The following is a 26,119-nucleotide window of genomic DNA, read 5'->3' on the forward strand; positions in this document are numbered from 1 at the left end:
AAAACAGAAAAACGGCAAAAAGAAAAAACATTCAGAGATTTTCACTCGAACTTTAACCGAAAAACTGCAAAAAAATATTCAGAGAAATACAAACATGTAACATGGCCATGGAATGGGCTGCGGTTGTTTTCTAGTGCAGAAAACAGCTAAACGGGGAAGGTGACATGGGGGTAGGAAGATCCAGGAAACAACTTTTTCCCCATCGCTCTCGTTTCTTCTCGTTCCAGAATCTTCTCAGCGGCTGAAAACCATGGAACCAGGAGGAGCCTGAGGCTGACATCTTCCAATCTTCCTCTCCAAGCACCAGCAGAAAAGTACAGATTAGGTTGTTACTGTGAAAAGGTCTCACTTGACCGATTAAACCATCGTGATTGACCTATTTAGCGTCTGACATTACACGTGTATTTAAAGTATAAAAATATATAGTCAAAACGATATTCAGATAGCTTATTGACCATAATAGTACCACGATAGCTGGCGACTGATGAGACGGTTGACGATGTGATCACTAATTCTTCGGGGTGGCTCTAACCAGTGAAAAATTCCACTTCAGAAGAATCACTAAACTGATTTTCGTGGAACAAATTTATTGGAGTGCATTTTTATTTTATTCTAGAATAACTAGTTTTTCTCCATTTTTTTTTGAGGGAGTTCCATGTGAAAACTAATTAACCGATTCGATCTGCCTGCGTAACTGCTGACCTAATCTCGGATGCTTCTAGCTTTGTTCCTCTGCAGCCTGATGTTCTCTGTTTTTTCTTCTCTTCTTAATTTGTTTTTCTTGGGCACACTGAAACGTGTGCGTTAACGCTGTACAAGAAAATCACGGCGATTGGCGATTTGACCGTGTGAAGAACCATGTGATTTTTGTGTTGCACGGATAGATGGGACAGATATATATATCGTCAGGGCACAACAAAAATCACAAATTAGAGTGAAAAGAAGTATATATATGCGTGTTCTTCAGTTTTTCAAAGCGAAAAAGGCTGAAAATTATGTGCAAAAATATCTGTACTATCTTGGCACGTTGGGGAATCATCAACCAAATGTTTGTGCGCAACAAAAAGAAATTGGGGTACTGTATTGTACCACTATAGTATTTGTGCGCACATTGCTCATGTGCAGAAAATCGGTAGGGAATGGCCAGGAAATGCAGTACTAATTTGACATGACCAAAAGATGTTATCGGTAAAAAAAAAAAAAAGCAAACACGATGTGTCATCTCAATTTAAAACCGAGACTTTGAATAATAATTAATATCATGAAGAGAAACTTTTTTAATTAGCATCTCCCCTAAGGCATAAAGCTACCGGGTAACCAAAAATACCTATGTTTCTTTACTTAATGTCACTACTAGAAATACATATTTTAGACATCGACACAATCTTCGACGTACTTCGCTTATCATAATTTTTCAATTATATACTTATGCAACTTATTAAAATATACCATATGAAGCAAACATTTTTTAAAAATATATTAATATCATTTTCGCATATTAAATCCTAATACATAAATATTAATATAAAAAATTAAAAATTTGATATTTGACTGCAGGTATTTGGAAATATCATCCATTTGAGATTAGCTCATCATACGTCAGAGTGACGCAGGCCACGTTTCGTTCCAATCCACTCATCTAGCTAGCTACTCCCTCTGCCCACAAACACATTAAAACACTTTGAAAGGTATCGACATAGCCTCCAATATACTATCTGACCAATAAAACCTACATACATAGGAAGTTTAATTTAGAGTCGCGTATTATATGACAAAGTTTATATCACGATAAGTTTATTACCATCATTCTGATTTTTTTTGTTGATAGCCACAATTAGAAAAAAAGTTTGACTTAACTAATTTAGCATATATTATTTGTCCCAAAAGTGATAATCATATTAACAAATTAAGGCCTGGTGCACACGTCTGGTCAGGCCAAGTCACCGATTTATATACGAGTGACAGAGCTAGCTCTCGGTAGCGACAAAGGCAGCTAGCCACCCAGCAGCGCGTGGCTCACCGGCGGTCCGTACCGGCCGGCAGGTCAGCAAGAAAAGCGAGAAAATGTATGCACTCGCGGCCGGATTTGCGTGGCGCCGCAACGGTTTGGCGGTGGTCGCCGACGGCGACGGCTGGCCGGCCGGCCGCCTCTCAGTCGTCTCATCTCTCAGCTGCTGCTTGATCAATGCTTATTAGTGTCTCATCTTTTCTCTTATGCTTACACTAATCAGCCAAAATTTAAATTATCAATTTAAATTTGGAGTTGATTTTGAGGTTTTTTCATCAAATTTTATTTTTCAACATTTGCTTTTAGATCGCTAAGAACATGTATATAAAAGTTTTATTCACAAATTACTTTTCATTTGTAAATATGCCGATGGCTCCATTAGAGATCGATGCATAGATTTGCTCCCGCGCATGATGGTTATATATGTACATAGATGTATGTGTGTTGCCAGTTGTCAGACATGGACGGAGGCGATAGGGAGGTTTAGATTGATAGCATAATATAGTACTATATAGCATTGGCTATGTGCCACAGCGATCGACGGACAGTGGTCGAGTTCCCTCGCCGGCAAGGTAGGCGTCGTCGTCGCAACATGCAACTTGAGTAAGAGTTAACCACGACGGTTTCGTCCTCCACCAAAGGCTAGCTGCAACATGTTCGCTAAATTCTAGTTGAAAGCTCATGCGCTACTAGAAACATGCGCTAGCTATCCTTGAAAATCAAATCTCTTAGAGACGAAAGGGCGCATGCATGCCAGGTTAATTCTTTCTAGCATTTCCACGAGCAACCCAAGTTTTTTTTTCTATGAATACCACAAGTCACCCACATGACATTATATGGTACTCAGAATATATTATGATTTCATTTAGCAAGTGTAACATATTACTTAATACTCCAGTTAATTAAGTTGAAAATGATGTACCTATCATTTTTTTTGATGCAACGGCATTTTGATCAAGTTGGCATATCTATTTAAGACTTAGATTGATTGATTTCTTAGATAAACTATAATGATCATGCATGTACTATGTTTCCACGTCATAGCAGCTAAAAACTGAACATTCAACCTTACCCTTTGCTATATACTACATTTGGCCCAAAATAAATGCAATCTACTGCAATTCAAAGTTCATTCTAAAATAATTATAATCCTATCATATTACTTATCGCATCAATCATATCCCCTTCAAAAATTTTCACGTCTTATTTACTCCCTCTCACTCTCTACCATCATTTTTTTCGGGGAACTCTCTACCATCACCTATTTACACCTTATTTTTCTAAAAATAATTATAATAGGAAGCGTTTAGTTTTTTTTTCTCCCTCTTATTTTCCTCTCTCACTTTTAAAATTTTTTGCACTTATAGTAGGATGAAGTGAGTGCCCTACTATGGTTTACTATCAATCAATGTACGGGAGTTAATTTGACAAGCATGGATAAGAGACTTTTTTTTTTCTCTCTCGATCGGTCATAGGAGTAACTAGCTAGCACAGGATAATTTATATGGTGAGGAAAAATAAAAGGCACAGGATATATAACAACACATCGGAATGCTACGTACCTTGCTAGAAGGGTAACCCTTGATTATCCAACTCCAAGCAAACCGGAGAAGAACTGCAATGCATAGAGGGACAATATACAAATTATTGACTTAATCAGTAGGCTGGACTTCCTCATGGAGCATGAACAAGATTGCAATATATATAATGGATAAACAGGTAGAGATGGAATGCATGCACTCTTGATTTGTGTATATATACAGAGAGAGGGGTTTTTTTTTTGCCGTTTATCAGCAGTTACCAAAATTCAAATTCTGAAAATTTTGAAGTTGATTTTGAGTTCTTTTTCATTAATATAACATATTTTTCATCTTTGTTTTTTTTAAAAAAAATGGTAGCCATACACATATATATATTTTTTAGCTACAAACTATTTTTCGTTGCTCCGTTCATCTTCTATGGTTTATCAACCATAACTCAACCAATTGATAATTAACTACTGCAATCGAAAAAACCGAAAGATGTTATAACTACTATTAGAAGTACAAATGTGTGATATCTTGCAATTCCTCCTCAAAGACTTAACATAACTCATATTATATCTCCTTTGACGAGTAGAGCAATATAACCACTTAACAATGTTATCTATCAATCTAGTAACTCTTGCAGGAGCTACCATGTACTAGATAGAGCAAATGCAAAGTTGATGGCAACGTGGCACTAAAATATTTAGTCACGGTTTCCTCACTAAGTATATATTAATAAATACCTGTCACACCTCAAAGCTTTTGTTGCTAGTACCTAAGTGTGGTGCTGATTATCCATGCATTTATGCGCCTTTTTTCCGATCAGATGTGTTTGTGTTGTTGATGAAAAAAGAAGCAACAACTCCACTAGCTAGCTTAGAGATCATCATCACACAACACACACTCTCCTAACTTACACAAGAAACTAAAGGCATGTTCACTTTGATGCCATTTCAATCTTACCAAATTTTAGCAATAATTTTAGCAACTTGCCAAAATTTTAGCAGGATTTCTTATATAGTTACTAAAATTTAACAACAAACTAAATGTAGTTATTTTTTTTGATAACTTTACCAAAATTTGGTAAAGCTGAAAATGACATTAAAGTGAACATGCCCTAAACAAATATAGGAGTATGTTGTAAGGAGATGAAAAGGGGCTAGCAAAGCATTTGACCGGAACACGTAGTGCATTAGCATTAATTAGATGGTGTCGTTGACCACCTTCTAAAGCTAGCAAGCGCATATATTTCATAATTCTCTCAGTGGATAATGACACTGACATCCAGAAAATGTCAACCCACCACGCATGCAGGTTCAACATAAGCACACACCCAGATCGAGGCCACGTTGATGACATCCACTACAACAGCATAGACTTTTGCAAATATATATTGCTGCCAAAAGCAGCAGCAGCAGTCAACTCGGGACAACACTTGTTATTGATGTGTAGAGCTCTTGATGCTAACTTGCTAAGCATGGTTAAGTAGATAAGTTACATTATGCGAGCAGATCGGTCGATTAAGGTGGTGTCCACGCATGCAGGGCCTACAATACCTGAACTAATTAAGCTTTATTAGTCCCATCTTAATCTAGAACCAATTTCCAAGCCGAAGGTTGGTTACTGCGATCGTGGCCAACAAATCTAACCAATGTATTAGTCAATTAGCTGCATATAAACGCATATCTTAATTACAGATAAATATATATTCCCATCAAACGTTTGAATGAATCGAAGTATATGCCTAATCTAGCTAGTGCCCCATCGATCACGAGCAGTCTCAACTTTGCATGGTATAATGCAAATTAAGACACATCCATTCATCACATCTCCACATTAAACACAGTCAAATGCTAATATAACTCAATTTGCAAAATATATACTATCTCCATTTTTTAATAGATAACGCCGTTGACTCTTTTCACATGTTTGACCATTCGTCTTATTCAAAAAATTACGTAATTATAATTTATTTTGTTATGAGTTGTTTTATCATTCATAGTATTTTAATTGTGATTTATATATATGTTATATATTTACATAAAATTTTTGAATAAGACGAATGGTTAAACATGTGAGAAAAAGTCAACGGCGTCGTCTGTTAAAAAATGGAGGAAGTATTATGCTAATCAAGTAGTATTAATATTGCTTAATTTGTGGATGGGCACTCACATATCGATACATATAGTAATACTAGTAGACGTCAGCAAGCACATATGCAATACGTATGCAGAGGATATATGGCTCGATCAGTGTAGTATGCACATATATAGATGATGTATACGTACAATTGTACATACATGCTGTATGGTAATTGACTCTCTGGCTGGCTGGCTAGGCTATATAGCTCGGTGTAGTGTACTGTGAGTGGCCGTCTGAATGGGTGGCACAGCGTCTGACCTGGCGTCCACGGCACTGTACTGTACTACTCTGCCTCCTAATTAATAGCTACCTCTCTATCTATATTTATCCAACCAAAAATAGTGAAAAAAAATAGAGTATTACATACTCCCTCTATCCCTAAATATTTGACATTGTTAGACTTTTTAAACATATTTGACTGTTCGTCTTATTGAAAAAACTTTTGTAAATATTATTTAAAAACTTGAGTAGTAGTAGTATATTTAACGATGAATTAAATGGTAGGAAACTAATTAATAATTATTTAAATTTTTGAATAAGACGAACGGGGTTTATTAATATTTAGGGATGGAGGAAGTAATTATCAATCGTGATATTAATAATAAGCTCTAGCTAGCTACGTTACACGCACGCTTGCACCAAGCAACAAGGAGCCAAAATTAACACCGATCGATTGATCGGAGCTAGCAGCTAGCAGCAGCGACGACGACGTTGCATCGATATCGAGAAGCTAATTAAGCTAAGCTATAGATCAGCTAGCTTACAGATCAGTGAGAGAGAGAGGGAAAAGAAAGAGAAGAGGAAAGAAAACTAATTAAGTGATGATGAACAGTGTTGCAACTTGATGCGTCGACAACGGCGGCGGCGACGCGTCGCTCTCTCCGTTTTGGACGCAACGTACGACAGCAACAGGTAAATGATTGGTTAATTAATAAATTTATATTCTCTCCATTTTTTTAATAGATGACGCTGTTAACTTTTCTCACATGTTCGACCATTCGTCTTATTTAAAAAATTTACGTAATTATAATTTATTTTGTTATGAATTGTTTTATCACTCATACTCCCTCCGTCCCAAAATAAGTGTAGTTTTGCACTATTCATATTCAACGTTTGACCGTTCGTCTTATTTGAAAATTTTTTATAATTAGTATTTTCATTGCTATTAAATGATAAAACATGAATAGTACTTTATGTGTGACTAAATATTTTTAAATTTTTCACAAATTTTTCAAATAAGACGGACGGTCAAACATTAGGCACAAATATCCACGGCTGCACTTATTTTGGGACGGAGGTAGTAGTACTTTAAGTGTGATTTATATCTTATACATTTACATAAAATTTTTGAGTAAGACGAATGATCAAACATGTGAGAAAAAGTCAACAGCGTCATCTATTAAAAAACGGAGGGAGTATAGTAATTGATTAATTAATTATTGGGATCGAGTGATTCAAGCTTATTAAGAAACTGTAGCAAAAATTTATACTTGGAGAGCAGAGGCGAAAGAGTTGACTAGAAGTAAACGTCACACAGACCGAGAGATGGAGAAAATGATTATTAAGACCACAAAGATGCTAGGCCATCACTAGATTCTCTCTGCCTGTGCATGTCTGATATAAAATGGGCCAATAGAAGGAGAAACCAATAGGTTTAAGCCACCGAATTGAGCTGAACATTAAGAACCCTATAGCTAATATATACTCACCCCATCCTTAAATGTTTGACGCCTTTTAACCATTCGTCTTATTCAAAAAATTTAAGTAATTATTAATTCTTTTCCTATCATTTAATTCATTGTTAAATATACTTTTATGTATATATATAGTTTTACACATTTTATAAAAGTTTTTGAATAAGACGAACGGTCAAATATGTTTAAAAAAATCAACGACGTCAAATATTTAGAGAAGGAGAGAGTATTATGTATATAAAATGGAGAGTACCAATGAAGATTTGGACCTGTACATACGTGGAGAGGGAGTATTTAGTATAATCATGAAAGCGTGGCAGGCATGGTGACTTGTTAATTTTATAAGGATGGCTTTGCATGATAATTAATTATATTATGCAGGAGAGAAATTACGCATGCAGTGATGCCATCAAGCAGAGAGAGACAGAGATAGTTAGCATGCATTGCAAGGTGGCGATATGGCAATTGCAAAAATCTTGGAGCAGAGAAGAACAATCTAATTGAGTTCCAAATAAGTTAATGATGAATGATGAATGCGTGACAAATAAAGTAGAGGAATGCATGGGTCACATGAGAAGATCTTTTTGTGTACAGCTTTTACTCTGAGTGGATACTAGATGTGTTGGCATATACATCCAGCTTCAGTGTGGCTATATTAATTAGTGTGAGTAGTGTCAAAAGTAATTAACCTGTCCTTGCCATGATAAGGAAATGCCATAGGGTGGTTAAGTTTATCCTGAGACGTAGTTAAATCAGATAATTTAGCTAGTTGGTCTACCCCTAGAAATATCTTGCAAATGGCTCCTGCGCTTTCTGCTAGCTAGCTAGGCAGAAAAGCAACAGTAATCCATTGATAATGCGTATCTTACATCTTGAGAAACATAAACTATACCATGCATGATCTGCACTTCACCTCTCAAAGGACGATATGATAAGCTAAGCTTAGGTTCGTACATGGATTAATTAAGTAATCGAAGTTGCAACTAACAAGGTGATCGATTATATGTGTCATCACCTTGATCAGCATTTCTATATGTACCAGCTTTTCTGGAGAGTGCTAAGCTAGGCAAGGTAGATTGGTGACGCGTCGAATCTTGCCACCCTTGGAGGATTGATCTCTCTTTAGAAAACCAAAATAGACATGTACTAGCTACTTTCAAAATATAAGACGTACTTTGTCTCATTAGAACAAGACTAGGTAGCAATGACCTATAATTAATTACTCTGTTACGATCTAATTAATTATATACGTAGTATAATATTAAATTTGTTAGATTCGTATCCACCAAAAGTTCTTACTTATGATTAAGTTTTCATAGTATCCTATCAAATAACTTTTGATAAAAATGTTATCCCAATGAAATAAAGGTCATCTTATATTTTAAACAGTTTATATTTTAAAATAGAGAGATCAGTATGCTATGAATTGCAATAGGTCGTCGTGTAGCTTTTACTTTCCTCCATCCCAAAAAAGTTCATTTTTCATGCATCCCGCACATATCAATACAAAATTAAAAAAATTAGAACACCCCTTTATCAAATCCCAATACAATTATTTTCCACTTTATCTAGTCCCAATATATTCATTTCCTACTTTCACAAACTACCTAGGTTCGCATGTACACTTTCCCAACTTCATTTCACCTCTTTCTTTTTTTTTGCGTGTGGCTTCTCAAACCGTTACATGATGCATTTTTTTAAAAAAAACGTTACAAGAAATTTCTTTATGAAAAGAGACTACCTATACATCATGTAACAGATTTTTTAGCCTCATATCATGCATATTTCTTACCCTTTGGATGAGCATTTAACGGATGACATTAATATACACAAACAAAATACAAAACAGGCCACGTGGACAATCTAAAGCTCACGTGGGCTCAAGTAGATATTAGACTTACATCATAAATACACTAAAATTACATATGTAATTTTCAGACTTACATCGTAAATATACTAAAATTACATATGTAATTATAGTGTAAGTACGATGTAATTGTAGTGTAAGTACGATGTAATTAATACGTGTGGGATCTTAAACAAATTAGCATTGAAAAACACGGCTTAAATAGATAATGGTGGAGTCGGCAAGAATACAACACGAATCTTGAGACCATCCAACGTATATAAATCTGTAAGATTTGAGACTCAAAATCTGTCGCAAGACAGATAGCAATTCCGTTCTGAAAAACATATTAATCTTTTTTAAAAAAAAATAGCTAATACTTAACTAATAATACAAGCTACACGAGAGATTAGTTTCCAAATCAATGTACTGTTCATAGCTTTAATGTTTAGTACTATAATTGTTTTGTCGCCGTGCGCGGCAGGTGCGCCACGTCGATGCATCCGACCTACACCTGAAGCCAAGCAGGAGCACGAGGCCCATGCGCCCTTGCCGGCCTCACAGGGTACAACACCTCCCGTGTGCCATGTTGCCATCAAAAGATTAATTAATTTTAGCTAAAATTTTAATTTCCCTATATATATGTGATTTATCTACAAATGTATATAAATATGCAGGGATAAGATGTTGAAATATTATGATATATACAGCTGGAAAGTATATAGAGAGAGGGACTTTAATTTGTTGTAATTTGTTTTTTCATGGTGAGACACACAAGTAACAGTAACACACCTACATATGCATATACCGTGGATGTGCTCCCCCCTTCAACACAAATTAGCACACACAGCCTATATATGAATTTGAGCCTAACGACAAATAAATAAACCTAAAAAAAACTACAGAAGGGGATATCTAAAACAAACACTGGTTTATATATATACTCCTACATATCAAAGAATTGAATCTTAGTGGACACAGCTTCTTCATCAGTGCAGATATTCTCGTAGTGGTCGATTAATTGAGTGTATCTTAGATGTAGCCACATATTCATAGGATGATACATTATGGAATCTATTTGATCTGTAAATTAATGAAACAGGAAATCCAGCAGATTTTTCCTATATAATTCCATTCTCCAAAAGAAATGAAGATTCGGGTCCCTTCTTTTTCTGCTTACGGATTGCTAACAGTATGATTTTTACAAAATTTTCTTCATTTCTTAGAATACATTTTAAAACCAATTTGTTCAACTTTATAATAATTAATTTGTGATAGTGTCCTCGGATAATTGTTGCAAACTTATGCCATCCCTAGCTAGTCCATCGTACATCAGCTAGAAATAATTCTATTGTTCACGCACAAATTGCAAGCATATGCAGTCAGCATACTCCCACAGAGAATGCAAATAGCGCCTCAAAGAGTCAAAGCTAGCACTACACACAACCGTGAACTCAAAGCAATATATATATATATATATATATCGTCCCTCCGTATCTAGCAGTATAGTATTTTGCTAGCTAGCTTAATTAACAAATAAATCTAGGAACCGATCGATCGAAGCCTCTAGCTCCATTATTCACACGAAAACTCCCGCATACACGTACACACTCACACTACCATATATCTGCAGGCGCGTTACATATTCACACTACCGCATACTACACTACTACAGAAAGGGCGAAAGGTGCTGGTTAGAAAACCCTAATAGGTGTCGATTTTCCCAACCAAAACAAAAAAGGCGGCACTGATGATACCTGTTATTGGTGCCGGTTTTAGAACCGGCACCTATTAGACATTATAGGCGCGTAGGGGCGGGTGCATGGGCGGAAAAAGCATTATAAGTGCCGGTTTTAGTTGTTCCGGCACCTATAATGGCGACACCTATTTGCTTTTTTTAGTGATATATGTGGGTACCACCAGAGAAAGACGTAGTTTTGGACATCAACAAGTTACTCTTGGTGACTTAGACCGATAAGGATAATCTACACTTGGCGGTACTAACTGTCGAGAATAAGAAATTTTCTTAGCGGTTTCTCGGCAGCCAAGTAAAAGTATATTCTTATCGGTCCAAACCAATAAGGTTACTTTTCTTGGCGCTTTCAAAAGTTCGCAATATTCTTCTTGATTTGCTTGGCGTTCCAACCGTCAATAAGACATTTGCTTACGATTAGCCAAAAAATCTTAATATCTCTCACTTTCTAGATTTGGCAGTGTTTACTCGGCGGTTGGCCGATAAAATAAATAACCTTGACGGTTTTTGACCGCCAAAAATATCACGGATTATTGCAGTAAATTACATGTAATGTGCATGCAGAGCTTAATTAGCTGCTCAACATTATACATGCACATTGCAGTGCAATATAATGCAATGCATGCATGCTGACACGTACATTTTACTTGTCAGACGTACGCTACCTCGATATTGTCGATCGGACAGCTGACAGCTTTACACATGACACATATGATTGGCAATGCATGCATGCTGGCACGTACATTGGACGTGTCGGACGTACGCAACCTCAACAGCTGACAGCTACGCATGACATGATTTGGCTGCGCGCGCGTGTGCGCATCACCGATCGAGCTAAGCTAGATATAGCGATCGATCGATCGATCCATGCTGCTGCTAGCATATAGTCCTAAATGATTTGCAAGTGAAGTCCAGTAAATTAGCTACTGGATCCCCAATTCCAAAATATAAGCAGTTTTAATTAGAATAATGTCAAAGTTAAACTTTTTATATTTTGATTATTAGTGGCACAAAAAACAAGAAATTAAGATCAATCATGTAAATTTGATGGTACTAGATCAATCATGTAAATCTTTTTATTTAAAACATCTTATTTTTATATAGATATTAATGGTTAAAATAATATCTCAAAGATCGTGTCGAAGTAAAAAAATACTTATATTTTAGGACGGATGGAGCATATATACATATCTTCCATGTGATATGATAGATCGATCAATGCGGTTGGCTCTTGGACATTAGTTTAACGACTTTAGAATTGGCCTTTGGAATGTTTCTCTAGCTAGATAACACTCAGTAACTGATGACCCTGCCAACTCTCGTAGGGTCGCCTCGCCAAACACATGGAGCTGCTAGAGCTAGCTTATACTCCCGTAGCTTGATTTTTTAAAATATGTTTGACCGTTCGTCTTATTTAAAAAATTTAAACAATTATTAATTCTTTTCCTACCATTTGATTCATTATTAAATATATTTTTATGTATACATATAGTTTTACTCATTTCATAAAAGTTTTTGAATAAAACGAATGATTAAATATGTTTAAAAAAGTCAAAGGTATCAAATATTTAGGAAAGGAGAGAGTATTAGCTAGCCGATCCATCCATCCCTACATTTTTTGCAACGCCATATGCATGTTCTAGCTTGCATGGACCATGCACGAAGACACGTAGCCCATGCAAACATGGATCGATGCATGGCCTACCAGGCCACCCAGCATCATCCTTGACATGGAAATGTAACAATGCAATTATATGCTACCTATCTCTGTCCATCTCTGATGTATGTCCTGATCTTTTTTAAGAAAAATATATAAAAGAATACTGTGCTATTAAGGTATATTGCATCTTAGACATAAGTATTGAATTTCCGTTAATCAGAGTTGTCAGATAAGCGATTCTCCGGTAGCGGAGAAGTGCATACCCCTCCTCAAAATGAAGATCTGACGAGGGAGTTAACAAACTTAACATGTGCAGATCAAGAAACTTGGTTAAACTTAATAAACTTTAACTAAAAAAAAAAAGTCAACAACTTATATAGGAAACGGAGAGAGTACCTACAAGCACATGTGTAGAAAAAAGGAGAGCAGAGAAGAAAAAGCGGGCTATAGGTGCAAAAGAGAAGAGTGGAGAGAAAAAAAAGGCTATAAATTTATGGCTAGCTATAGCCGTATGGACTTAAAATATTATGTGTATAAAAGATTGGGTAAATATTAATAATGAAATATATATTTATATAAAACTATTATATTGGTAGACTATTAGAGTATTTATAGACGATATGTTAATTTTTAGAGCCAACAGTTGATTAGAGCAGGTACAATAGCAGACTATGAGTCAGCTATAAACACATTTCGAGGAGATAAAAGAGAAGAGAGAAGAGCAGCGGGCTATAGATTTGTAGTCAATTTTAACACGGACTTCAAGATGCATGTGTGTATGATAGGTGAGACCAAATATTAATTATGTAATATATGTTTATTGATAACTATTATATAAATTAGCTATTGAATTAACTATAAATAATTTGGAATCAGTACTTGGCTCATAAACCAATCAAAAGGCTCCGGATATAGGGTCGATCTATATATATACTGATCTATACCTAAGGTACCTACTGGCTGGTTTCTTGGGCAAGTACTATAATGCTTAATGTGTTGCCCCTAAAAATACCATGTAGGATTGGATGATGAGGTGGAAGTAATAATTAAGAAAAGAGAATGTGAGCCACCTCTTATGCAAAGGGCAACCTCCACACAAACCCCAAGAAAAAAGAGATGAAAGAAAGAGGGATTGGACAAACAAATAAAATAAAATTAGTTGGTTTATAATGATAGATGTGATGTAGATGTGGTGTATTATATATATCGCCTCTTATCTTATATGAATAAAATTAGATGTGACAACTACCCTTAGTATAAAACTTGCCCTTAGTATATTCGACGTGGTTTGTGCCACTGCCTACCTAGGTCCAATATAGGAGTACGTACGTGATCGATCTCTGCAAGTATAGATCCTACTGCCTACTGTAGCTACCACAGAAAAAAGAAATTCTTTGTTTACAGTATTCCCGGCCGCGACAAATTAAAGCGATCCGAACGTATCAATCAAATGTGCATATATACAAATATATAATAATTGATATGGGAATCAAATCCAATAATGATCGATCGATGCCTAGTTTTGGTATACCGGTAGAATCCTGCAGAAGCGATCAGAAAGTTTGATTTGTACGCACGTAGAGCTAGCTGTCATATGTGCATGCTACGTACAGAAAGCAATGCATGGATGGTAGCTACAGAAGAAATCATAGATCAGTAAAGGAAAAGAGACAAAAATGCACCACATATGTACACACGTACTTATTTACTACTACCTCCATATTTTAATGTATGACACCGTTGACTTTTTATCCAACATTTGACCATTCGTCTTATTCAAAAAATTTATACAATTATCATTAATTTTATTGTGACTCGATTCATTATCAAATGTTCTTTAAGCATGATATAAATACTTTCATATTTGCACGAAAATTTTGAATAAAACGAATGGTTAAACGTTGGTCGAAAAATCAACGGCGTCATACATTAAAATACGGAGTGAGTATATATCATTGCTCATATGTATAGTAAGATAACTATGCCCTCCATCCCAAAATATAACCATTTTTAGCATAGTAACAACTCAAACATTTTCAACTTTTACTATTAATAGCAAAAAAAAATGAAAAAGATCAATCATGTAAAATTGATGTTGACTAGATTTTCAACATTTTCAACTTTTACTTTTACTAGATTTATCATTAAGCAAACTATCATAGTATGTAACTCTTTTTATTTAAAATATCTTACTTTTATAGATATCGTTGGTTAAAGTAGCATCTCGGAGACCATGTTAAAGTCTAAAAACGCTTATATTTTGGGACGGAGGGAGTAATTTTTTTCTTCAATATATAACTATATAGTCAATCCATTATGTGCACTGTGTATTTGTATCTATAGTTTGTCGCTTCATAATATTATTTAGTAGGATTATAAATTAACTACTCACTCCGTCGTAAAATGTATCAATAACTTTGTAGTTTAACCAAAACTACATGTGTACTTACTTTGTGAAAGAAGTACATGTGGCCAACAATTTAATTAGACTACATATGTGGCAAAGTTTGGGCAAGTGTTTCGTGTGGACTGGAGAGCTAGTGAACTCTTGTGGAATAATACCATAATAATCTATAATAACTATCGCTCATCTAAGCTAGGTTAATTTGGTACGGTTTTGAATACATGCTGATTGCACCTCCACCGATTCCTCTGTCTAATCTAGTATATAATCTTATATTACAGAATCCTCTGGAGTATGTTCTGAAAAAACACCTCTAAATTATATGCACAAAATAAACCTTTATATGTATCTCTCAAAGACCGTGAAAAATCAAGACAAGAATATATAGTCATATAGTGTTATCTGCCGATCTTTGTACACTCCCTCCATCCATAAGAGTTAGACATATTTTATATTTTAGTTTTTTTCAAATAAATTTTTCATATTTGTAATCTATGCATCAATACTTAAATGGAGATGTAAATTAAATGTTTGATCATAATTCGAGTCATCTTAATACTCGTGCATACACTTCTTAATCTTTGTGGGCAAATATTATATAGATGTGACTACCACCTTCAAATTTATCCATATCATTCACTCATAAACTAAGAGGTAACACATACAATATGTCACCTCTTAGTACACAAATACCAATATCTCTAATACTCTTACATCCTTCTTGTGTGGAGGTTGTCTCTTGATTTAAGGGTGGCTGATCATCATCTCTCTCCTCACTTATGTTCTCCACCTTATCACTCAATCCAATGTGACACTTTTAGGGACAATATATGAAGCATTATAGTACTTGCCCTGACATGTAAGATGATTTTTTTTTGTCTTGGTGACAAAAGTAATAGATTTAACTTTTGTGATAGAGGGAGTATATCCTAAATAGGTTTGGAAAAGACAAGAGAGAAGAACAGGGCATTTGGGCAGCAAGAGACAGAGGATGACGACATTAATTTAGGCATCACAAGAAAAGTACATATAGTTTGCATATATAAGCATATAGCTAATTACCTGCCCTACATATATGTTCAGAAAGTTTCGTGCCTAAATTCTGGAATCAAACAAGTAAAAACACAGAGAGATCAGAACAATGGAAAATTTCTCCACCAGATGTATTACATTTGCATTTACTTCGTCATGCATGTCTACCGGCCGGTTCCTGCTTTTGACAGGAGAGAATCTCCAAAAAGGAGTAGCGAGTAAGCAATTGATCAATGGTCAGTCCTATAGCTCCCACACTTCCACGGGATGAATTATTATATTAATTAACCACATGTACGAACACGCAACTCATGGATGCTACAACTAATTAATCCTAAACATCACCACAGAGAAAAAGAGAGACTACTAGTGGCCCAATATCCCCTAAGATAAGCTTAGGTAACATACTAATTGCTTTTCCACACAACCTTAATTACCGACCTGTGATCTTAGTGGGTGGCATTGACCATGCACATGTCAATGCGAGGTAAAAAGAGTTGAGAAATTAAATATGGGGTCAAAGCAACAAGACCTTACCACTAAAGTAATTGATAATGCGTCTATCTGCATTCGCCATCTACCACTGCATCAATCCACTAGCTAGCCAACTCAAGGACCAAAACATACATAGATATAACTCAGTTGGAATTTGCAAAATAATTAGCATGACTCGCTGCATTTGAAAAGGCTAACATTAATCTACAGCCAGCCAGACAAACTCTCAGGAAGAATGGAAATGCTCTATAGAATTGAGAGACTGGAATGATTAGGAATATATACTTCCTCCGTTTCACAATGTAAGTCATTCTAGCATTTTCCACATTTATAGTGATGTTAACGAATCTAGATAAATATATATATCTAGATTCATTAACATCAATATGAATGTGGGAAATGATAGAATGACTTACATTGTGAAACGGAGGGAGTAGCTAATATTGTAGATACACCAATTAAGAGGAACACCATAATGAAGATTGAGAAAAAAAAAGCAGCAGCTGATCTGATTATTCCGCAAAATTAAAGGATGTGAATGCGTATGCAGTGATGCCATCACGCAAAGAGGAGACCGAATTAACTATATAACTTAGCTTGAATTGGTAACCAGCTGAATTTAACAGCACTCGTGAATCCTAACCATGAAAAAGAACTCAGGTGATCAGTCGATCCTAAAGTTCAGTTCATACCTAACTTTTGTGCTCCAATTATCGATCCGCCTTTCGATTTCCAAGAACTCCAAGATTTGACGGCTACGAGTCCTAACCACACACGTGCCATAGGTGGCTAAATGACAGGTAGCAGGAGCTTCGAGCCTAGGATATTCCAATAAGTTGTCCTGATCTTTTGCATAGGAGTTAGTGAAAGGGCAGCGAAAAGAGCTGGAAAAGAGCAATACTGTCTTGAACATCGCTGCCATGCGTGTGAAATTCATAGTTAAACAATAGTTTATATTAGTACTATATACTTGTATCCTAAGTTTTCTTTAGGTGCTAAAGGGATAAGTGCAGACACGGGTATTCTCTCCATCTCATAAAAAAACCGAATCTAGTACTGGATGTAACATATTCTAGTACGATGAATCTGGACAAATGTATATCCAAATTGTAGTATTAGGATATGTCATATCCGGTAGGTTGGTTTTTTATGGGACGGAGGGAGTACTCTTCTAAAGCAATAGTGAGCTAGTGCAGCTAGCTTTACTCTTCTTTTTTCTTTTCTTTTGAGGGAGAGAGCTAGAGTAGTGCAGCTTTCGATTCTTATCGTATACTCCTATGTTTTTTACAGCATGAGTTATACACGGTTCTTTTCTTCCATATCTAGTTGTAAGAAGATCTATAACACAATTCTATAAAAGAAACTATGAAAGGACATATATCACTTCATCGTAAGAATGCATTTCGCTCTTACATATATAAAGGGAAAACAAATCAAGTTGTGAATAATGCAAGACAATACACGATCGGATTTTTTTTCCCTTTGTTTTTTAGATCGAATTTAACATATATGAGACTATAAGGTGAGTTTCCAAATTGTTTTAGAAAAAAACATTTCAACTATTAGGACGGCATGCATGTGCCTGATTACCATATACTACTATATGTTATTAATATCTCTCCTCTGATCGTTTCTTGTCTCCTCAAAACTGCGCGTGATCCATGTGCAGCTCTTGTAGCACGCGCAAAACTATTGCTATAGTTCATACTAGTTTTGGTTTATATATATATCAGACAGTGATATGCACTCACGATCTGTACGTGTTTTCTCTGCGTGGTGATATACTACGCTATGTGTCTCTGCAGTGAGCACACAAATTAATATCACCAAATTCACGGGGATTACTAGATTAACAGAAGAAAACACAGTAGCTAGCTCCATGCACTGTATACAGTGAGGACACTCTTGCTGTCCTGTCCTCCTCAGTGTTCGCCGCCACCGGTTTTATGGTGATCAACAGCTAGCCGGTTTTTTTCCATGTATAGTATTGTTCGAACAAAGCCACAAACATATATAGGATAGGATGACGGCCATATAATACTACTACTGCACTATAGAAAGTTGTCTTACTAGACAGGACAATAGTTATATTATCCACCGGCTATAGCTAGGTAGTAATCCAATACGACTACTGTTGTTCCATCTCAATTATGGCCGTGTTTAGATTCAAAATTTTTTTTTCAAACTTTCAACTTTTCCATCACATTAAATGTTTGGACACATACATGGAGCATTAAATATAGACGAAAAAAACAATTGCACAGTTTGCATGTAAATCGCGAGACGAATCTTTTGAGTCTAATTACGTCATGATTTGACAATGTGGTGCTTCAGTAAACATTTGCTAATGACGGATTAATTAGGCTTAATAGATTCGTCTCGCGGTTTACAGGCGGAATCTGTAATTTATTTTGTTATTAGTCTACGTTTAATACTTTAAATGTGTGTCCATATACTTCAAAAAAAATTAGAACACGAACTAAACACAGCCTAAATTTACATATACTAGCTGAATGCAATGTAATATATTCTAGTATTACCTAAAACAAATAAAAAAATATATTTTCTACAAAATTTGTTACCTATTCTTTTGCTATAGTGAACATTCACCTTAATTTGACTGTATATGTGACTATCCATTTAAATTTGATTGGTTTTTAATATTAAGAAGTTCAAGAGGTAATTTGTAAAACTATAATAAGAGTAGCGGGTTCATTGCCACCATCACTACATTCTTTTAAAGTAGCATAGAAACTTCCTCCATTCACAAATACTACTACCTTATTGATTTTGATCAGAAGTGGATAAACTTTAATCATTGTTTTAAAAGAAACTTGAAAGTGAAATAAGTTTGTAAATGTAAGATATTAAGATATTTTCGATGACTAATCTAATGTTACAGATATGATGCTGAATAATTCAACTATTTTGTTAAAAAAAATTATTGATTAAATCTAGGCAACTCAACAGAGCGACTATATATAAATATATGTAAACAGAGCACAATATTGTGATGTCGAGTTACTCGAGTAGTCAAGCATGCCAACAGAAACTCTATACAATCCTTCGCTCGATCTCCGGCTAATAGTATATATGCAAGAATGATGAGAAGCATTCGTTCCTTTTTCTTTATTTGCCATGAGGTGAAAGCATTCATATATAAATGCATGACCGGTACGCACGTAATATTTCCATGCTAGCTGCGGCTAGAACTAATTAAGTTAGTGGCCTGTGTGAGCGCCACATGCACTACGTGCATTCTGAGCCCCTAATTCCTGCACCTAACATGGATTCGCAAATCACATGAGCCACAAGATCGATTCGATCGATCGATCGATCGAGCTATAACAAGCTATATACATATAGCCGGCAATTCACAATTCTCATGTGATGCATGTGTACTCTAGCTAGCATCACATCGATCAGTTGGATGGAACCTCTCTCGCGCCCTGTATTCTGATCGTGAGGAACAACAAGCGTACGATGATTGACCACGTATGCAAATGCTGGCATATATGATCGATCAGCTCAACAATTTTATTATCTTTTGGGGGTGAATGCATGGCTGCTAGCTATCTGAAGTGATAGGATTTATCGGGTAGGCCAACTATTGACAGAAGAACTATGTGATGGAGATATAACAGAGAAAATATATTCCATATGCAGATAATAACCTTGAGGACCAGAGTATATATGCCTGTTGGGTCCATACATTTTGAAATGGATCAATCATCCAGGGGTTTTTTTTCCTATACTATGAATGGCGCGCGTAACAAACAGACTGGAATATTGCAGTTTTTAGACACTTGTTTCTGAGGATATGTTGCTTTCAGGCGGCGTGATTGACAGGTTTCCATTTACTTCAGTTTGATGGTTGTGTGCATCATATATAGGTGCTTATTAGGCCGTAGGTCACAATATGTAACCATCCATATGCATTGTTTTAAAAAAAATCACATCGATAGCAAACACAAATGGCATAAAGAAATCGCAGCAACACAGATAAGAAGGGAAGGGCTGAACAAAACTCTGACCTGGTGTGTAGGCGTGTAGCCCATCTGCCCATGCGTATTACATATATTGGAGGCCCATTGAGCAGAGTGTTTCAATCATCTATTCAGCAAAATGTCTGCAAAATAGAAACTTGTAGCGTTTAGTACCTCCAATTCTTTTTTGGATGAGTAAAGGAATATCATTTAAATCGGGTAGATGTGTAAAGATGGGTTCACTGTTATGTCTAGCTAACCTGGTTCACCATATGAATTTTACTACAGAACAACTATGTTCAGAAAGTGAATTACACAAATACAGATTCCTGGAATAAACATCCAGTAACAGGCATATACTCCAGCATAAGAAGTTATGTCTGAATTGTCTGAACGACTGTCTAGCGTCAAAACAGTGTTAAGGAATGCCAAATTACAGCATGATTAATATTCGTGAAAGGTAACAATAACATAAGTGGGGGAGAACTTTTTTTTTTTTTGCGGGGAACCACGTATTGGTGTAATGGTGTTCATAATTGGGGGCGCAAGTCACATTTGCATATGCAACTCTGTACCTACCTATCACTAGTACTGACATATCACTGTCATCGATCGTAAATTTCTTGCTTACCCAACAATTCTGCCGCTAGACCAGATAGTCACATGGCTGTGTCCATGAAGAAAAACCACAGCTGCACATGTTGTAATATGTCTTCCAGAAACTACTAAACCATTTAGCATGTGTCATCTCACGCCTGCAGTAAAGAAACAAGAAGGATCTTAGAAAATATTCCTGACACTGCCAATTCTAGATGGATCTTTCTGGACGTTGTTACTGAAAAGAACATATGAATATATGTAGGCCAGAATAAGCTTAAAAGTGGTGGAGATAGTACTGATTAGGCAAAATCACATGGCTTTGTCAAAAAAGGATAGTGCACGCATCAGATGGTCCAGGGGCAATCTGAATACACGTTATATGTTATTTAACACGAGGAAGGTGAGATAGAGATACTAATAACAATGCCGACAGAAGCAAGCAGTTCGGTATAAAATCTTTACCAATTAAATCGGGTTAATTGATTGTTTGGCTGCCTGAAACTGACATGAACCAAATGAAAAGCTGGCAACGACGAACTTTGCAGTTCAAGAAATCAGACAATCTAGTTCGTCAGAAACAACAGAGTGTCCAAAGCATGTGGTTTAAGAAATTTACAGCTCTGAATGATTATCAAGGCTAAGAAAGTTAACAGGATGCTTGAAATTTTGCATAATTAATTGAGCCAGGTACGGAAACATGTCAAGTTTTCTCAAATCAAAACAGTAAATACAAACACGGATCATAAGATAAAAATCATAAAAAGATGGCATCATGGTGCCCATTCTGAACTCGTACTAGCTCAGGATGTAACAAGTAGAAGCCCAAATACTGAAAGTCTCAGAAGGCCAAAATACATTCTCATAAACCTCTCTGTGATGAAAGTTGCTTCACACAATTAACATAGTTGAGATTGTTGGAAAAAACACATGGATTATGTATAAAACATGTTATAGTAGAGTTGACACAGTGATTCATCCCATTCAAAAAGGACCAAAAGGCAGAGTAATTTGGAAACCTGAAACTTCATTCAAACAGATGTCTTTAGCTAAAAATTGTTCATTGAATAGCTGTAGCCAAAACTTAATGAGCTTGTCAACCACATCACAGAAACTGAACCGGAGAGCAGAAGTGGATAGACCACTTCAAGTTCAACATACATGGCCTAGAACAAATTAATGTTTTTGAATTTAGCATCTAAGATGATTATCACACTCACACATATCAGAAGCTTCCGTAGTAGCATCTCGGATTATTATTGCTCCACTTACAGCGGAATGGACCTTTGCAGACATTAAAGAAGATGTGATGGTCTGGAGCTCTGCCGGTATTTTTTAGTTTAATGAGGAGTAGACCTTTGAGTTGTTGCTTCTGTACATAGTTTTCCCCTTTGCTTTTTCTCGCTTTGTTTCAAGGCTTTTGCCTTGACTTGACAATTTAATGTCGGGATACATGTATTTTACTCCCAATCTTAATGAAATTTGGTCGGCATTCTTCCGCCGACCCGGCAAAAAAACAGCGGAATGGACCTGAATAGCAAGTAGGATTTAAAATGTCAAGCTGAAAAGTTATATTTGAAGTCTGTTGCTGGTGTTGTCGTTTTCTTTTTCAAGGGAAAGTGTTGTAGTTGTGGTGGTTCTAAAGAAGTCAGTATATCAGTGAAGGGATATAACCTCACAACAGAGCAAAACCCTGTAGGCTAGTAGCTGAGGTTTTCTTTCAAACTGGATAAGAGGAATATGCAAGAGATAGGGGTTCCTGTAGATTACAAGAATTTCACAGGATTTTTTGTAGGAAGGTGTTCATTTCCCACAGAAATAATGAAAATAAGAAATAAGTGAGCATAGAACATGATCTATTTCACTATCAAACGCCTAACAACTAAAAAGTATGACACGGGTTAAACTGTAGTTAACATGGATCATTTTAGTGCTTCAGGAAATCACTCCCTGACAAGATACATATTCATTTTAGTTTTGAAAAAAATATATATTTGATTCTGATTAATGATGAAATCATTGGATAGAAGAACCAAAGGAAATATAGCCATTGCCCATTAGTGATTCAATAAACAGGTGAAAAGGAACTACCATGCGTGCATGGATGCAAGGACTAATACATAACTACAGACCGTGCCCTGGAGCAAAACTGAAATGCAAATGCAGTCAATCAATCACAGAGACACATTCAAAACACAACAGAGACACAAGATGACAGGAGAGTAGGACAGCATGGTTATACCACATACTGCACAGCCACTAGTAGCTCCTTACAATCTAAGCATGTTCAGTCTGATTGCTTATTCCAGGGCTCCAAACAATAGCAATAACCATTATAGACAAACCTTGCAGAGTTGCAGTTACCCTGCCTAGCAGATACAATGCAACACTATATTGTTCACAGATCGTCTAAGTAAATCCCATCCAGAATCCAGAATCAATCTAAATCAGCACCCCAAATTGATGCCGCCTGAGGAATTACTTCAAAACGAAGAATTACCCCCGCAAAATTCATCAATGCGGGCGGGTTCACTGACAGCGAGCGCTACCCACCGATTGAAATCCAAAACAAATCAAACACGGTGACTAATCCCATTAGAACACCCCGATAGATTCGATCGACGCGACGCGAGGCAATATGATCGATTAATTACTCGCGATGCTCAGAATGTTGAACTACTACTGTATATATAAACCCTAACAAAACCACGGCCGCCCATGGCGATCGACGCTGCAGATCAGAGGAATCACCACACATCAATCGATCGCTCCGTACTCGGAGAAAGGAGAGCGAGAGGGGAAAACAGAATCGAGCAAACGACGAGGATGTGCGAGTTGCTCGTGTCGTGCCATAGCCATACCTGTGGCGCTTGCCCCCATCCTCTCGATATCCACCGACGACGAGTCAGAGACCCACCCTCCGGCGCCTCCTCGCCGGAATGGGAGACGGCACCACCGCAACCGCGCGGCGGCGGCGGCGGCGGCGGCGCAACTGCTCGCCGAGGGCGCGGAAGCTGTTCGAGGAAATGCGGCCGCGGGACGGGAGGTGGGCCCCGGTTGCCAGTGAGCCTAGAGAATTTGTGGGGGGGAGAGAGAGAGAGGGCCCACTGGGCAGTGGGGGAGAGAGGGAAACGGCCCATGGGCCGTGGTGGAGTTCGGCGAACTAGTCTTACGGCACGGCATGTGGGCCTGGGCCTCGCACACGGCCCACCAATGAAAAGCCCAAGCTGACCTGCACACCACTGCTTAATTTGTAGTACTAGAAACCATTTGTGCTGACTTTGCGGCTAATGGAATTGAATCTGTGTCATGTTTTTATGTACTACAGTAGATGGCTCAATCAGTGCATATAGCTGGTGATTTTGATATGATTTGATGGTACAAGATTAATTTGCAACGTTTTTTTAAGGTACTATTAATTTGCAATGTAATTCATTGCAAATGTAATTTGCCATGGTGATTTTGATATGATTTGATGGTACAAGATTAATTTGCAACGTTTTTTTTAAAAGGTATTAATTTGCAGTGTAATTCATTGCAAATTTAATTTGCATTGCATGTCATCAGTACTTCTCAAGCCGGCCGTTTTGCGGGTTGTTGATTGCGCCACATGGCGCAATAATGCTTAAGATAAATCTAGGAACCAGTGAGAGAAAAAAAAAATCCTAGGAAGGAAACTACTAATAAACAGAAGGATATAGATTGATGCAGTGATGTGTAAGAAGCTTAAAAAAGTGTAAGAGGAAACAAATACTCCTTCAAGAGCAAGAAGAAGATCCAATGGTTACCAAGTTTTGACAATTTGGCAATATTACCAAGTTTTGGTAGTATTTCTTATTTATTTACTAGAGTTTGGTAAGAAAACTAAATGGATGCACATATTTAGCAACTTTGCTAAAAAAAATAGTATGGTTTAAAATAGATCCAATGATGTGGGTGAGGTTTTTTTTAAAAAAAACAAAAAAGAAAAGGTAAATCCGATTGAGGTCAGCAGGCTTAATTCCAATTAACTTATAGACATTGAGATCATGCGTGTGGTGAAAACGAAAACAAATCTAGAATCTTCTTAATGCAATCTTCATCTAACTTTCAAAAAAATAATTTTCCAGATTTTTGCTCTTTCCAAAATGGAACCATGCTAAGTTATACAGTATATATTAGAAGGGCGATTTTCTATTATATTACATTGCAAATTCGTGGCATCGCAGTTCTGCTCTTATACATCTCGCAGGGCTTCTTCTTCTTCTTCTTCCTCGCCGCCTCATGGGTCGCCGTAGAAACGCCTCCTTGCTCGGCCTCGTCTTGCAGCTGGCTCTCCTCCTCGCCGCCGCCGCCGCCGCCGCCGGCCGTGCCCAACGACAAGCTGCACCACCACCAGCCACCACCATTACTCATCAGGTAAGTGCAGAGATCGATCGATTAATTTACTTCCGTTCATTTGCATATGTACTACTACTACATGCAATCACGATCTCTCACTCTCTGTTTGCTCGTTCGACTTGCCGCAGGAGATGAACGACAATGGTGCGGCGGCGGTGACGGCGATGTCGGTGCAGGCGCAGGCGCAGCAGCAGCAGCAGGTGATGGTTGGGTCGAGGCCACCGGACTGCACGGGAAATTGCGGGCCGTCGTGCGTAGGCCGCTGCGAGGCGGGGCTGGTGCGGCCCGTCCACCCACCGAAGCCGCCGCCGGCGCCGACGACGACAGGTGCAGGTGCAGCGGCGCCGCCGGTGAAGGAGGTTGGTGACGTCGGCTGCGGCGACGACTACAAGCCGCTACGCTGGGAGTGCAAGTGCCGGACTGCCGCCATCCACCGCCACATCGTCAAAATCAACCCTTAATTAATTAGCTTGATTTTTTTTTATAGACAACTAGAAAAAAATTGTCCATGCGTTGTAACGGGTGAAGTCTATTTTAATTTACTGGTACTAGAAAAAATATCCGTGCGTTACAACAGGTGAAGTTTGCTTTAATCT

General features: G+C 37.1%; 1 long non-coding RNA gene across 1 annotated transcript; it reads right to left on the bottom strand.

Annotated features, from left to right (window-relative positions):
* Positions 1-12,505: 12,505 nt before the first annotated feature.
* LOC127756530 (uncharacterized) lies at positions 12,506-24,174 on the bottom strand. Its single transcript, XR_008013231.1, has 3 exons — positions 24,005-24,174; positions 21,178-21,301; positions 12,506-20,689 (listed from the first exon to the last, which is right to left on the bottom strand). It is a non-coding gene; the product is annotated as an uncharacterized LOC127756530 (long non-coding RNA).
* Between the last annotated feature and the right edge of the window lie 1,945 nt (positions 24,175-26,119).

Source organism: Oryza glaberrima, chromosome 12 (genome assembly GCF_000147395.1).
Source record: "Oryza glaberrima chromosome 12, OglaRS2, whole genome shotgun sequence".
NCBI lineage: Eukaryota > Viridiplantae > Streptophyta > Magnoliopsida > Poales > Poaceae > Oryza > Oryza glaberrima.